General features: G+C 38.9%; 1 protein-coding gene across 1 annotated transcript in view; it reads left to right on the top strand.

Moving 5' to 3' along the window:
• The window catches only part of SHANK2 (SH3 and multiple ankyrin repeat domains 2), a 336,358-nt gene that overhangs the window by 17,236 nt on the left and 306,947 nt on the right, over window positions 1-12,175 (top strand). The window contains 1 exon segment of the mRNA XM_032692371.1: window positions 7,042-7,102. The gene's annotated coding sequence lies outside the window, so the exon portion shown is untranslated.

The raw sequence follows: 12,175 nt of genomic DNA, 5'->3' as shown, positions 1-12,175 counted from the left end.
TACATTTCTATGTCCTTTAAATACTGCTAGTGTGATATAAACTGATTTATTCTCTTTGATAATGGCAAATGTTTTTATTAAGAGAATTTTTAACCCAATCCCCCACATACTAACAATCCTGTCCACTTAGACCAACCTAAATGTGGTACAGATTGGGAATGGATTGACGTGTGTGTTCGCTCCAGTGGAGCTGCAGGCAGGACCTAGCAGTGGAATAATTCAGTTGTGGGCAGGTTGTCCCTCCACAGGTCAGCCTGGTTTCTCTCCCTTTCATTATTCCATCTTTCATCTCTCTTCACTTAGTGTAGCTCAGCTAGCAAAGTTAATAGATTCCCATCTTTCATGGAAATTCCTGTCTTTAAGAGGATGGTAAAGAAACAGAGGCTGCAGCTGCCCTGAGTTGTGATTTATAAGTGGGGGCAATGATCTCCCTCCTGCTGTCACAAGTGACAACACAGGAGTGATTGTTGAGATGGGACATGTAAATAAAACAGAGCTGTCTGGGCTGCTTAACACAGCAAACACGGCACTCTGCTCCTGGGAGGGGATTCAGACTCTCTATTCCTTCTAGGTAACTGGAATCTGTGCTTTCATCCACTTCTTGGAAATATTCTTTTCTCTTTGGTCAACAGCTGGTAACATTTGCAACCCTTTGAAAGTGCTGAATTCTAAAAACCCAAGCCTTTGTTTGCTAAATACAATCAATAGGTTTTCCTTTGTGATCTAAGGCTCAAAATCCAGCTATGGGATAGGTAGAAAATGGGTATAAATCTTCCTTTGAATCACAAAGTTCTCCACCACTCACAGAACAAAAGACTAGAAAATTTGCAGAGCAAAATTTAGGGTTGAATTCATTGAGTTGGACAGATCTGATGAGTTACATGAAAAATTACATCCAGGGTGAGCACCTCCTGGCTCTTGGAAAAGCTTTTATTATTTAGTACATGTCATGGATTTTTGCACTATTTGGGAAATGAAATAATTATGAGCCATGAACTGAGGATGGCACATTTTTCTTTCATCACTGATTGCTGATAATTTGCAGCAGTACTTATTACTTTAATTATATTGCCATTTTATGTTTAGATAAGCATAGGAAGGAGGTATTTTTCTTTCCATATGTGAACATTTTTAAACCTACTACAATCAGGCAATCAAAATGGAAGATCTGATGTTAGACCCATTTAGAATGAAATAATTCTTTATATATTGTGGCTTTTCTAAGATGGGTCTTCACAAACTGTTTTGGAGTGGAAATGTTTAATTTTAGAAATGCTGAACACAGACATTGAATAGGTTGCACATAAACTATTAGCAAGACATCTAGATACTTTGGGGGGAATGAAAATGATTGTTGGCTGTGAACATTTTATTCTTGAACTTGAATTTAATGTTTAGCCAGAGTTGCAGTTGCTTTAGTAGCGAAGAACTATCCTCTAATGAAGTGCCAGGTGTACAAATTGCCTCATGGTGGTCTCTTCCTATTTGAATTCTCCTTAGTTGATGACATGTTCCAGGGCCTGGAACATGTCATACATGTTCCTCATCATACAAATTAAACCACGCTTTGATTCAGGTGATTCTCAGTCCAACTGCTATTTAAATACTTTGCAAGCCCTTCTGATCCTGACTATTCAGTGTTTGCCCTACAGGGACCTTTTTAATGAAGGTTATACCACCCTAAGTAATCTGTTAGAGAAGACAAGAGTGGTATGATCTGAGTCTGGGGCTGTCCCACTTTATGAGAGGAGAAGGGAAATCAAGAAAACTGTTGCCATGAGGGTTCCTGCTGTGGCTCCTGTACTTGGGAAATCTCTGGCATAAAGCAGCACAGTGACATGTTGGATTAAGAGTTCTGCAAGACTGTTTGTGCAGCAGGACTGCCCAGCAGCATTTTGAAGGATTTCTAACTGTTACAGTGCTTGTCCCATTTAAAGTCCTAGACTATCTGTTTGCTGCTTAAAAGTGGGATATTCTTGTATGACAGACCAGAATTCTGCCTAATTTGGATCGGATAGTTACATTCAGCTTATTTTGAGATAGTAAAGCTTATGAGTTTACTCGTGGGTTGCTATACTCCACATTTATTCAGGCTGATCAAACTGCTCTAGCAAATATGTAGAATCCTGACTCCTGCTGTCACAAGAAGGAAAAGGTCATAATCTTCATAAACTTTGCACCTTGTCTTCCCTCCTCTTCCAAATCTAGGGAATTGGAAGAAGCCATTTTGTGCCTGAGTGGGAAACAGTGGCTGAGAGATCTCTCCTGTACCTCTGCTTTGCATTTTTGTGGAACATCCCTGTTTTAGTGCTAATTTGTCTCATTTTAGCATATTCTGGTGGACAAACTCTTGATGCTGCTTTTTTCCTGTGTCTGTTAATTGTCTTCAAAGAGGCAAAGTGTGGGACTATGGAGATTCTCTGTCTTTAATGTATGTGAAATTAAGAGTACACATTTATATTGTCTGGATTTGAACAGGAATTAAATTTTGTTTGGTTTTTTTTGGTTGTTGTTTTGTTCTTGGTTTTGTTTTGTTTTGCTTTGTTTTGTTTTGTTTTTTTTTCTCCTGGCATGAATTTGCTGCCATAAGCAGTGAATAATATGAAGCTACAAAGCATCTGGCATTTTTGAAGACCGTTCTTTGCTACCACACAATATACAGGCATTTAAGCCATTATGTTTAGGTTGCTGAGGAAAAAAAGATGACAGTAGTTGAGCATAGCAAAAAATTAAGAGAGTCACAAATATGTGAATTCATTCCAGTAAGTGTTTGAGCAGCTGAAGATTTGGTATTTATTCTGAAAGGGTCCATGTGGAGTTCTTTCTGTTCTGAATTTTAAATATATGTCCAAATATGGTGTCTCCTGATGTATAAAATAACTATTTTTCCACTTCCTTGAACTGTTTTCCTGATTCTGTTCACATTTCCACCTCATGACCAGACTTTGTTTGCTCTGGCTTTATATAATGGCAGGATTAGCTGATAGGAGTCTCTCAAAATCTCAGATAGCTCTTCTCTTGCTACATTCATTTTTCAGCTCCTTGTTTTGTTCTTTGCTAGTCTGGAATTAAATCAGGTTTGCTTGTTACATCTCTCCCAGGCAGGATTTGAATCCATCATGTCCATATGTGCTTGGTCCTAGTACTTACCTCAGTATTTCAGCTCTCAGTTTAACTTGGGGACAAGTGCAGAATTCAATGTGTGTGTTTGGGGACTATTAGTATTTAAAGATATCTGGAAGTCTCTGAGTATTACTAAACTAATGGACTGCCTGGAGCTTTACAGTGCAAAGTACCTTCAGCTGCCTATAAATTATATGAGTGTACTGTTAAAGCAGCAGTTGGTACTTTAATGCATCATAACTGCCCTGCTTTAGCAGTTTTTTTACTGAACTAGGTTGTGTAAATTATTCTCTAATCACGTGAACTCTGTTGGTATTCATGTTTTGTAGACATCACATATAAATTACCTTTGATTTCAGAGGCATATGTGCTAATAAGAGGGTCTTCATGGTTGATGACATCTTTGTGTACATGAAAATAGAGAAAACAGGGTGCTGTGGTAGCATTAAGGGTTGTTTGTGTTCAGAAAAGTTAAGGTTAAATTAATGACGTTTGTTGTTTAGAGTTGTATTAATTAAAACGTGCTAATCCTGTCATTGGATGCTCCCAAATGCTTCATTTTTGGGTGTTTCAGTATATCCATTTTCTGTGCCATCCTCATGAATGTACAGAGATGGGGATTTCTCTGTGGCTGTGCAGGCATCTGTGCTGCTTGGTCAGCTGGGAGACACAAACTGGGAATGCTCTGGCACTGAAGTAGTGTGAAGAAGTTATGCAGAAATATTCACTTGAGTTTGCCAGTAGGGTTATATGGTTTTTGTTGACTCGTGTTTGTGTGAGTTGGAATAAATGCATGTTTGTATAGGCATGACTTGTCTATTCAGTAGTAGAATTTACTTGAGCTTTGCTGGTTTTATTTGGTTACTTTTACTTTTCTAGATGTGCACGTGGCATAGAGAAACACCCACAAACAAGGTTAAATCCCTGTTTAGAAAACTCCTTAAACATGTTGCCATGAAAAAAAGGGATGCAAAAATCTCGACATTTTAATTTCGTTTGTTCAAATTCGTACAAATACTGGAACATTTCTTACTTTGCCAGATCTGGGGGAAAAGATTTGACCTGTGTCCTTTTGAGAATGTTCATTCTGCAGCACAGTGGCACAGCAAGGGCTTTCCTCCAGCAGTGGCAGCAGCTGGGTTTGGGAGGTGGCGTCCTGTTTAATTCACCGGGGGAAAAAGAGCAGAATAAGGAGCTGAGGAGAGAGAGAGAGAGGACTATAAATACTGCCTGGCTGCAGCTCTGCTGCTCCCTGAACCAAGTTGCTATTGCTACAGTGTACACTGCAAAAATGTCACATCTCCTCACTGTGCAGCACCGAATGGTGTGGAAATAGCCAACTGCACCCCTTGTCTCTGCTTTCACTTGGACTTACAGTTTGGGTTTTGTAGTTTTACAGTTTGGGGTTTCATAGTTTTACAGATCAGGGTTTTATAGATTAATTTGATAAAGAAAATGTGACTTATGTGACTCTCCTCCTTATCCATCTCCTCCTACTTTAAAATGGCTCTTGAATTTACTGTTCAACTTCCACTAAATTTTCTGTAGGAACAGAAACTTCCGAAGGTGTTACATTCCCACAAAGGTGTTAAAAAATGGGGGATTTGGTGTAGAAGAGGCCCACACTGGAGCTCCCAAAAAGGAAAAAATATGTTGCCTGTTGGGTTTGGTGTCTCCTCAGGGATGAGCCTGTGCAGGGCTGTGTTCTCTTGTCCAGCCATTCATGAAAGCCACGTCTGGAAGAGAAACCTGTTGCAGTAGGATGTGCAAGTAACCAGGGATTTCATAACACAGACATTTATTTAGGGATGCATCAGAAGCTCTGAGATAAAGAGAAGCTTCTGCTCTACTGATCCTGAGCTCAAGGAGCTGGAAAAACAGAATCTGGGAGAGGATTGAGTTTTTGTCTGCCAGAAGGGAGGACAGTTGTTCACTCTTCCAACGAGAGTGTCTTTCTCCACTGTGTAACCTCACCCAGCCTCATGAAGAAGCCAGGACTGGCACAATTTTTTTATTTTCTACGAATTTCCAATACACAAACACCCTTATTAAGAGAGATTTTCCCTGGTCTTGGCAAAGAAGAGGCTTTTCAAGTTGATTTTCTTATCCTTAGAATTGGCTCCAGAGAGAGCACAGTGAAAAAGAAGTTAACATCTAAAATGCAAAATGGGTAATTTCTGTAAATAGGAGAATTTGGCCTCCACACAGAACAAACTACTGGCATTCTCCTCTCTTCCACAGTAACATGCAAAAATTCCCTGCAATGAATTCCTATCTGTAGCTTTTATTTATGGGGAATTTTTAGTAGCTGAATGCTTAACATTTATGTTGCTGTTGTTAATTTGGTTGTTTACAAACAAAATCCAAAAATATTTGCTGTTGCTCTGGTCATACCTTTAGGAAATCTTAGCAATATCTGTCCTAAACTGACCAAGGTATAAATCTTTCTTAAAGCCAACAAAGCCTGGTTTTGGAGTATGTTGGGCTGATGTGTCAGCATTTGAGAGCAATTTTGGGAAGTTTCATCTGTGATTGATATATCCAGTCTCAAGTAATTCCTCCTCTGTCTGGATCCATTTAGAAACTGAAAGCTAGTGCCTGTAAAAGAGATGGTTCAGAAGTGGAAGCAGTTTTTCCCATCCCAAAGATTATGAAACCTGTTAATTTGATTTATTTTGCTTTACTTTTAATCTGCTGCCTTCTTTCCTTGTATGGATTCTGAGTTTTGCCTGGTGAGAAACAGCTGATGAACTTTCTTATCTCCCTTTCTTGTAACCTTAATGATGGTGGAGTTCACATTTACATCTCCCAGTCCAAAAATGCAAAACCTACTGAGTTTAATGTCAAATGCAGTTGACATTGGTAAAAAATACAGTAGTTCAGTGTGGGAAATGTCCTTCAATGGCTTTTTTTTTGTTGTTGCTTCTGTAAGACAGTTGTGCAGAATTATGCAGGTGCTGGAGACAGATTTGCAAGTATTTTCTTCCTACTCCAAACATTTTGAATAGCTATGTTTATTTTTAGTAAAATACATCAAAGTCTAGCTTTACTTAAAATAAAGTGTCTAAAAGAGAGTGCCTGTTTAGACCTCTTATTGTGCTTAGAAGTAAAGGATGTAACATGATCTAGTTGTACTTTTTTGTGGAGTATTGTACACCAGAGTACCCCAAAAAGTAAAAAAAGGTTTGTCAAACTTACTTTTCCAATGGAAATCTCTGGATTTTCCCTTCCATTTATATCTGTAAAAGGAGGAAATACATAACAGGGAGGAATTTTTTCAGCATGAGCTTCTACCCATCGGTGAAGACATTAAAATTTGAATCAAGTCATGCACTTCAGGGATAGAAGTTATTTGGATGTAGACTATGCCTGCTGATCCAGGAGCTGGACTGGCATGTCTGATGATTTGGGGAATCCCTTTGGAGACCTGGAAACAGCAGACTCTAATCTCTGGATGTCAGCTGGACTTGGGGAAAAACCAAGCATCTTGCTGCTCAAATTTGGGTTGTTCACCAGCTACACATTTCTGAGATGCTCAGTGTTCTGCCAAGACTTAAATCAAGGAAGATGTCAGTGGGAAACAGCAGAGCATCATCTTTCACCTTCTGTCAGATCTGGCCTGAAATTATGTCTTTCTTGATAACCCAAAGAGCTTATTTTTGTCTTAGTACTGACTTCATGCTCCCAGAAGCACTCTGGAGTGAGTGAAGTCACTTCAGTCTCTGCCCTTGCAAGGCTCTCCATAGTATTTTTGTTACAGCATGATGAATATGTTGAAAATTTCCAATATTATAAACTTCCTTTCTCTCTCCCATCAAAATCTTCATGCCTGCATTATTGATTTTAAATAGGTGGCCATTAGGTTGCTTCATTTCTTTTTCCACACGTAAATCTTTACATCTTTCTGTATTTCTACAGGAATCTGAGATGAGGGTGAACTAGATTCTGATGATCATCTTGCTGTCACCTGTATTGACAGGCAAGTGTGCTAAACTAATTTTGTAACGAAATTGTTGAAGTTATTCTGGTCAAGTGGGCAAACCTGAAAAACCTACAGCCCAGGAACTTCGCCCGTGTCTGGTGCTGCATTCTAAGGGGTGTTTCAATGAAGAGATGGCCAAAAATGCCTGAAAAATCTGCTTGATCCCCAACAAGGAAACTGTTCCTCCTCCTGTTTTATGGTGTTGGGTGGATCATGAGAATGATCTCAGAGCAGAGGAATTTGCAGCTTAACTGTGGCCTGGAATGAAGGTGGCTGGCACATCTTGTTAAGTTATAACAACTCTCCTCTTCCTCCTCCTCCTCCTCCTCCTTGTCCTCCTCCTCCTCCTCCTCCAGAATGTGCTTTAAATATGAACTAGCAGGTAGACTAATTTATAATATTTCTTGTATCAGACAAGATAAACACTCTTTTTAAATTTATTTAGGGGCAATTTATTAATGGAGTCACTGCAAATTTGCAACTGATATTAAAACTGGATAAAGAATTGCTGGGTTTTTGTACTGTAATACCTTGTACAATTAGGTGAGAACTGATGGACCAGTGAGTCAATGTAGATACATTGTGCGACACCACAATCACGTTCCTTTTTATCTTTTGTTTTTACCTTATCTGCTGCAACTTCAGTGTTTTCTATTCAAAAAAGCTTCTAGTCTTTATATTTATTATATTTTTTTTTATCTTAACTTTGCTCTGGTTCTTTCAGAACACAATTTAAAAAGTTTTGGTAGTACTCTGGGGAGAATTTAGTGCTATTTATGCAAAACAATTTCTTAAAGTCACATTATTTTCTTGGCTTCCAGTTCAATCATTACAAAATAAACATTAAACTCAGAAATCAGAAAACTAGAACAAAAAGGACACTGATTTGAAATTAGGTTTCCTGTGGTAAAGCTTGATGCTTCTCTATGATCTGCAAACTAAAAAACTCATTTTCTCTGTGATAAGAGGAGCTGAAGGTGCCTTGTCTTGCACTGGCTGCTGCAGTGTTTTGCATTAATGCACATTATGGGCACAGATCAAAGATTGGATAGTGAGTCTTAACAGTACCAGTACCTTTGGATGACCACTGGAAGCAAAGAGAAAATAGAAAAACAATGTAAAATGTGTGAGATTTATTGCTGTAAAGTGTGTAGTGACATGAAGTAGTATAATCTGGGAATAGCAGTATAGTCTGAGAAAATGGGAAAAGGGGAAAAATATTAATAAAATATTTGTACCTTAAAGGCCAGTACAACAAAAGTTTCTGGTTTATCAGGGCATTTAATAACTGACTGTTTGCTTCAGTGGCAGGGTCACTATCACAGATAAATACACCAGTCAAAAGACAAAGGTACAGAAACAGGTGTGCAAATTTGGATTTTAAGTATTGTATTTGACATTGTGTTGAGTTGATGGGAATAAATTTTTTTGTTGGCTGAAACATTTAAGTGAGTTTGCAGTTGTGGTGAGGAGCTTTTCAAGAGTCAGGATGGTCTTCAGTCTATGGTGTGACCAAAATAATCCATCAGTCACTCCCTGATAAGGGATGTACACATTTGAATTGCATACAGAAGTGAGAAAGTGTGGTGAAAGGAATTATACAAAATAATTCTAGAACAGGAAAAAAAAATCTCAAGTAATGAATTCTTAAATTATATACTCAGTGTGGGAAACAGAAAGGCCTCATCAGTGTGTGGCTGAACTACTTTTCAATTAAGTCTGAAGCATAAGGAGCAGCAGTTACTCATAACTACCTTTGATGAGTTATAAACACTGAAACAATGTTTAAAATATAGATGTGATTGTTGAAGGCCTTTGCTTACCTTTCAGTCTTGTTTTTTAATGTTTTTGAATGTCACTCTTCCCCAGTGACATTCACTGCTGTCCCAGTCACTGCAGACATTCCTGGCTGAGCACGTTGTGAGAGCCAGCAGTGACAGTGGGGTTTGTCACAGGCTGTGAACACTTCTCTGTGCTTTACATGCTGGGAGTGGGTACTGAACTGGTACTTTCATCCCAGGCCTGTGGTTTTCTGAAAAATATTATTATTGTATGTCTTCATTGCATGGTTTTGAGTCTTTAGGTTAGGTGGTTTTGTTGTGGGGTTTTTCCCCCCCTACCAATATATATTTAACAGCTTTTATTACACTATACAAAATATTGTGTATAGAATCCTGGAATGGTTTGAGTTGGAAGGGACCTGGGAGACCATCTAATTCCTACCCCCTGCCATGGGCAGGGATACCTAGACCAGGCTGCTCCAAGCCCCATCCAGCCTGGACTTGAACACTGCCAGGGATGGGGCAGCCACAGATTCTCTGGGCAACCTGTACCAGGGCCTCACCGCCTGACTAAGCAATATCTTTCTAACCTTAATTTCTCTTCTTTTAGTTTAAAACCATTCCTTGTCCTGTCACTATCTGCCCATGTAATAATTCACTCTCCCTCTTTTATATAAGCTCCTTTTAAGGAACATGTAAGAAAATTCAACTCTGATATACAGAAATAGTCCCTCTCCACGTGTGACTGAAAAACCAGGTGGAGAAGAGCAGTTTAGATTTATTAAGGACTGCGGAAAACTTTTGAGGTGAGGCAGCTAGTGATGGCAAATGTAAAAAAAACCCAAACCAAACATCTGTGATGCAGACTAAATAAAATCTGTGGCAGAACATTAGGCAGACATAAAACCTAATGGCAAATCTCTTTCTAATGCCTGAATTGAACAAAATATGTTTCTAGGTTTATGCTAATGCTGAAAAGAAGGGCTTTTCTCTCTCTGTCTCTGCCTTCCTTGTTCCTGCAAACAGCAAAGTGGAGTGTGGGTTTTGTAAATCTCATTAATGGGTATGTCCTGAAGGATTTGGTTCATATGATGGGCTTAATTATTTCCTTTCCTGCACAGCTGCATCCCAGGGTAAACAGAGCTGCCTGGATGCTGTTCCTCTCTTCTAATGAGGTGCAGGGATACACAGCTCTGACAGCAGCAACAGCAGCGTTGGGAAATGAGCTTTGCATGGGAATTGTTCCGATTTACCAACACACACAGAAGGATTTGGGCGGGAACTAGGAAGAAGTTAAGCAAACTGAGGGGTGCATCTTATAAGGTCACCCCAACCCTCTGTTTTATAGAAAACTAGGAGTGCTTTAAAGTGCAGTATTCCTGGGCATCACTGCTTTTCATGGTCCCACATGGGTGGCCTTCCCAAAAGTCTGACTGTCAAATCCTGTATCAGCAGCTGCTTGTTACCTACAGAACATTTAGTAAGAACTCTTACTAAATGTTTTCTCCATGACAGAAACTGATAGTAGTATGCCTGGAGTTCAAGTGATGATGTTTTTTCTTTTAAGAATATTTTAAATCCTGATTCAATCTAGATTTTTTTTTTAAATGTTTTTATATTCAGTTTGCGTATCTTGATTAGACTGGGATAATTTCCATGGCTGGAATCTCCGATGTGTGCTGTCATAAAATTATAAATGGTAATGAATTCACTTAATCAGGTCTTACAGAGGTACGATCAACATGAAATCTAGTCAATTAGAAATAAATTTGTTTAAAGTATTTCTGGTTCTCCAGCAGCCTTATTTGAGGGCTTGCATTACCCGTGTCTGAACTAGAGACGTACCCAAACAGATAGAAACTACACTTTGGAAAGAAATCACTGTGATATAAATAAATCCAGAACTTCTGGTGATCCTGAAATGTACCTGAATCTCTGTTATAAAATGACTTTTAAGTAGTGAAAGCTTGAAGAGTTTGTTACAAATCTGTATTTTCAAACAATAATATTCTTTCTGGTTTTTGTTTCCCTACTTTTGTGCAGTAGTCACAAACATGTCTCTCATTCTGTTTCCTTCTTGCCTAAAAAGTTTTTATTTCTCAAACTGTTTACTGAAGATAATTAAACATTGATAGTCAGTGAGGAAATTGTCTCTTTTCATCAGTTTTATTGTCTTGTTCACCTAAATTTTGGCTAGCTAGAATATGGTAATAAAGAGTTTCTTATCTGTATAATGAATACAATCAAAATCTCAAAAGTCAAGAAAATAATTCAGTTCTACAAAAGTGCTGTGCTGCCTGGGTCACCTGGGCAGATCATTAAACCTTTCATCAGTCACCTACAAAATCCTAAAGAATGTCCTTAATTGTGCCATGAGCACAGGTTGGAGTTTAAGTTAAAGCCTAAGATGTGCTTGGGTTGGGAAATAATGAGGCAAGATGCAGATAAGGTCAGCAGAGTTCTCTTTTTTAAAAATTTCCTCTGGAAAAAAAAAAAGTCAGGTAACTTTTCTGCAATTGGGGTAAGAGAAGCCTGGAGACCATCTGTCGTGGGAAGCAGGGATATTTGCTGCAGCCACACGCAGATGGGCTGAGGGATAGTGAGCACACGACATGTGGCTTTGCTTTCACTGCAGTGTGGCTAAAGCAAGGGCTGGGCACCTGCCCTAGTTCTCCAGTGTGTGCATCTTCCTGGGTCACCATTTGTTTGTTGCTTCCCTCTTGATTAAGAAAAGAAATTAAGTGTGTGAAGGCCAGGTAGTTCTGCCTTTCTTCCCTCTCTATTAGTAGTCCTGAAGTCAAGACTTAGTCTGGCTCAGCTATTCAGATATTTAAGCTGAAGCTGAACTAGACATTTATTCATCCACAATATTGCCCGGTGTGAAAATAATGGTCACATCTTGACCTGCCTTTGTCCAAGTTTTCCTGATCTGAGATCCCTGGACCTCATATTAATAATTCAAATGAACCCAAACTGATCAATGAAACTGGTCTCTGCATTTGACAGCTTGGCAATCTCCCATTACAGGGCACTTTGGCACTGGCACAGATTTGCAGACCTCTGTGCTCCCAAATCCCACCCAGTAGGCTGCTGAAGATTTTGGGTACCTGGTGTCCTTTACAAATTTCAAGGGGTGCTTCCCCCCAGGTTGAAATATAAATGAATTTGTTGAAACTAAACAAGAAAAAAATTCAACATGCACAAGGAGAAAGAGTAATTGATTTTTTTTCCAACCAGCTCTCGAAGATAACTGATAATTTTATAAGAAAAACAATGCATCTATTTGAAG

The sequence above is a fragment of the Chiroxiphia lanceolata genome, chromosome 6 (genome assembly GCF_009829145.1).
Source record: "Chiroxiphia lanceolata isolate bChiLan1 chromosome 6, bChiLan1.pri, whole genome shotgun sequence".
NCBI classification, from domain to species: Eukaryota; Metazoa; Chordata; class Aves; order Passeriformes; family Pipridae; genus Chiroxiphia; species Chiroxiphia lanceolata.
The sequence above is the reverse complement of the archived record's forward strand: the minus strand, read 5'-3'. Positions and strand labels throughout refer to the sequence as shown.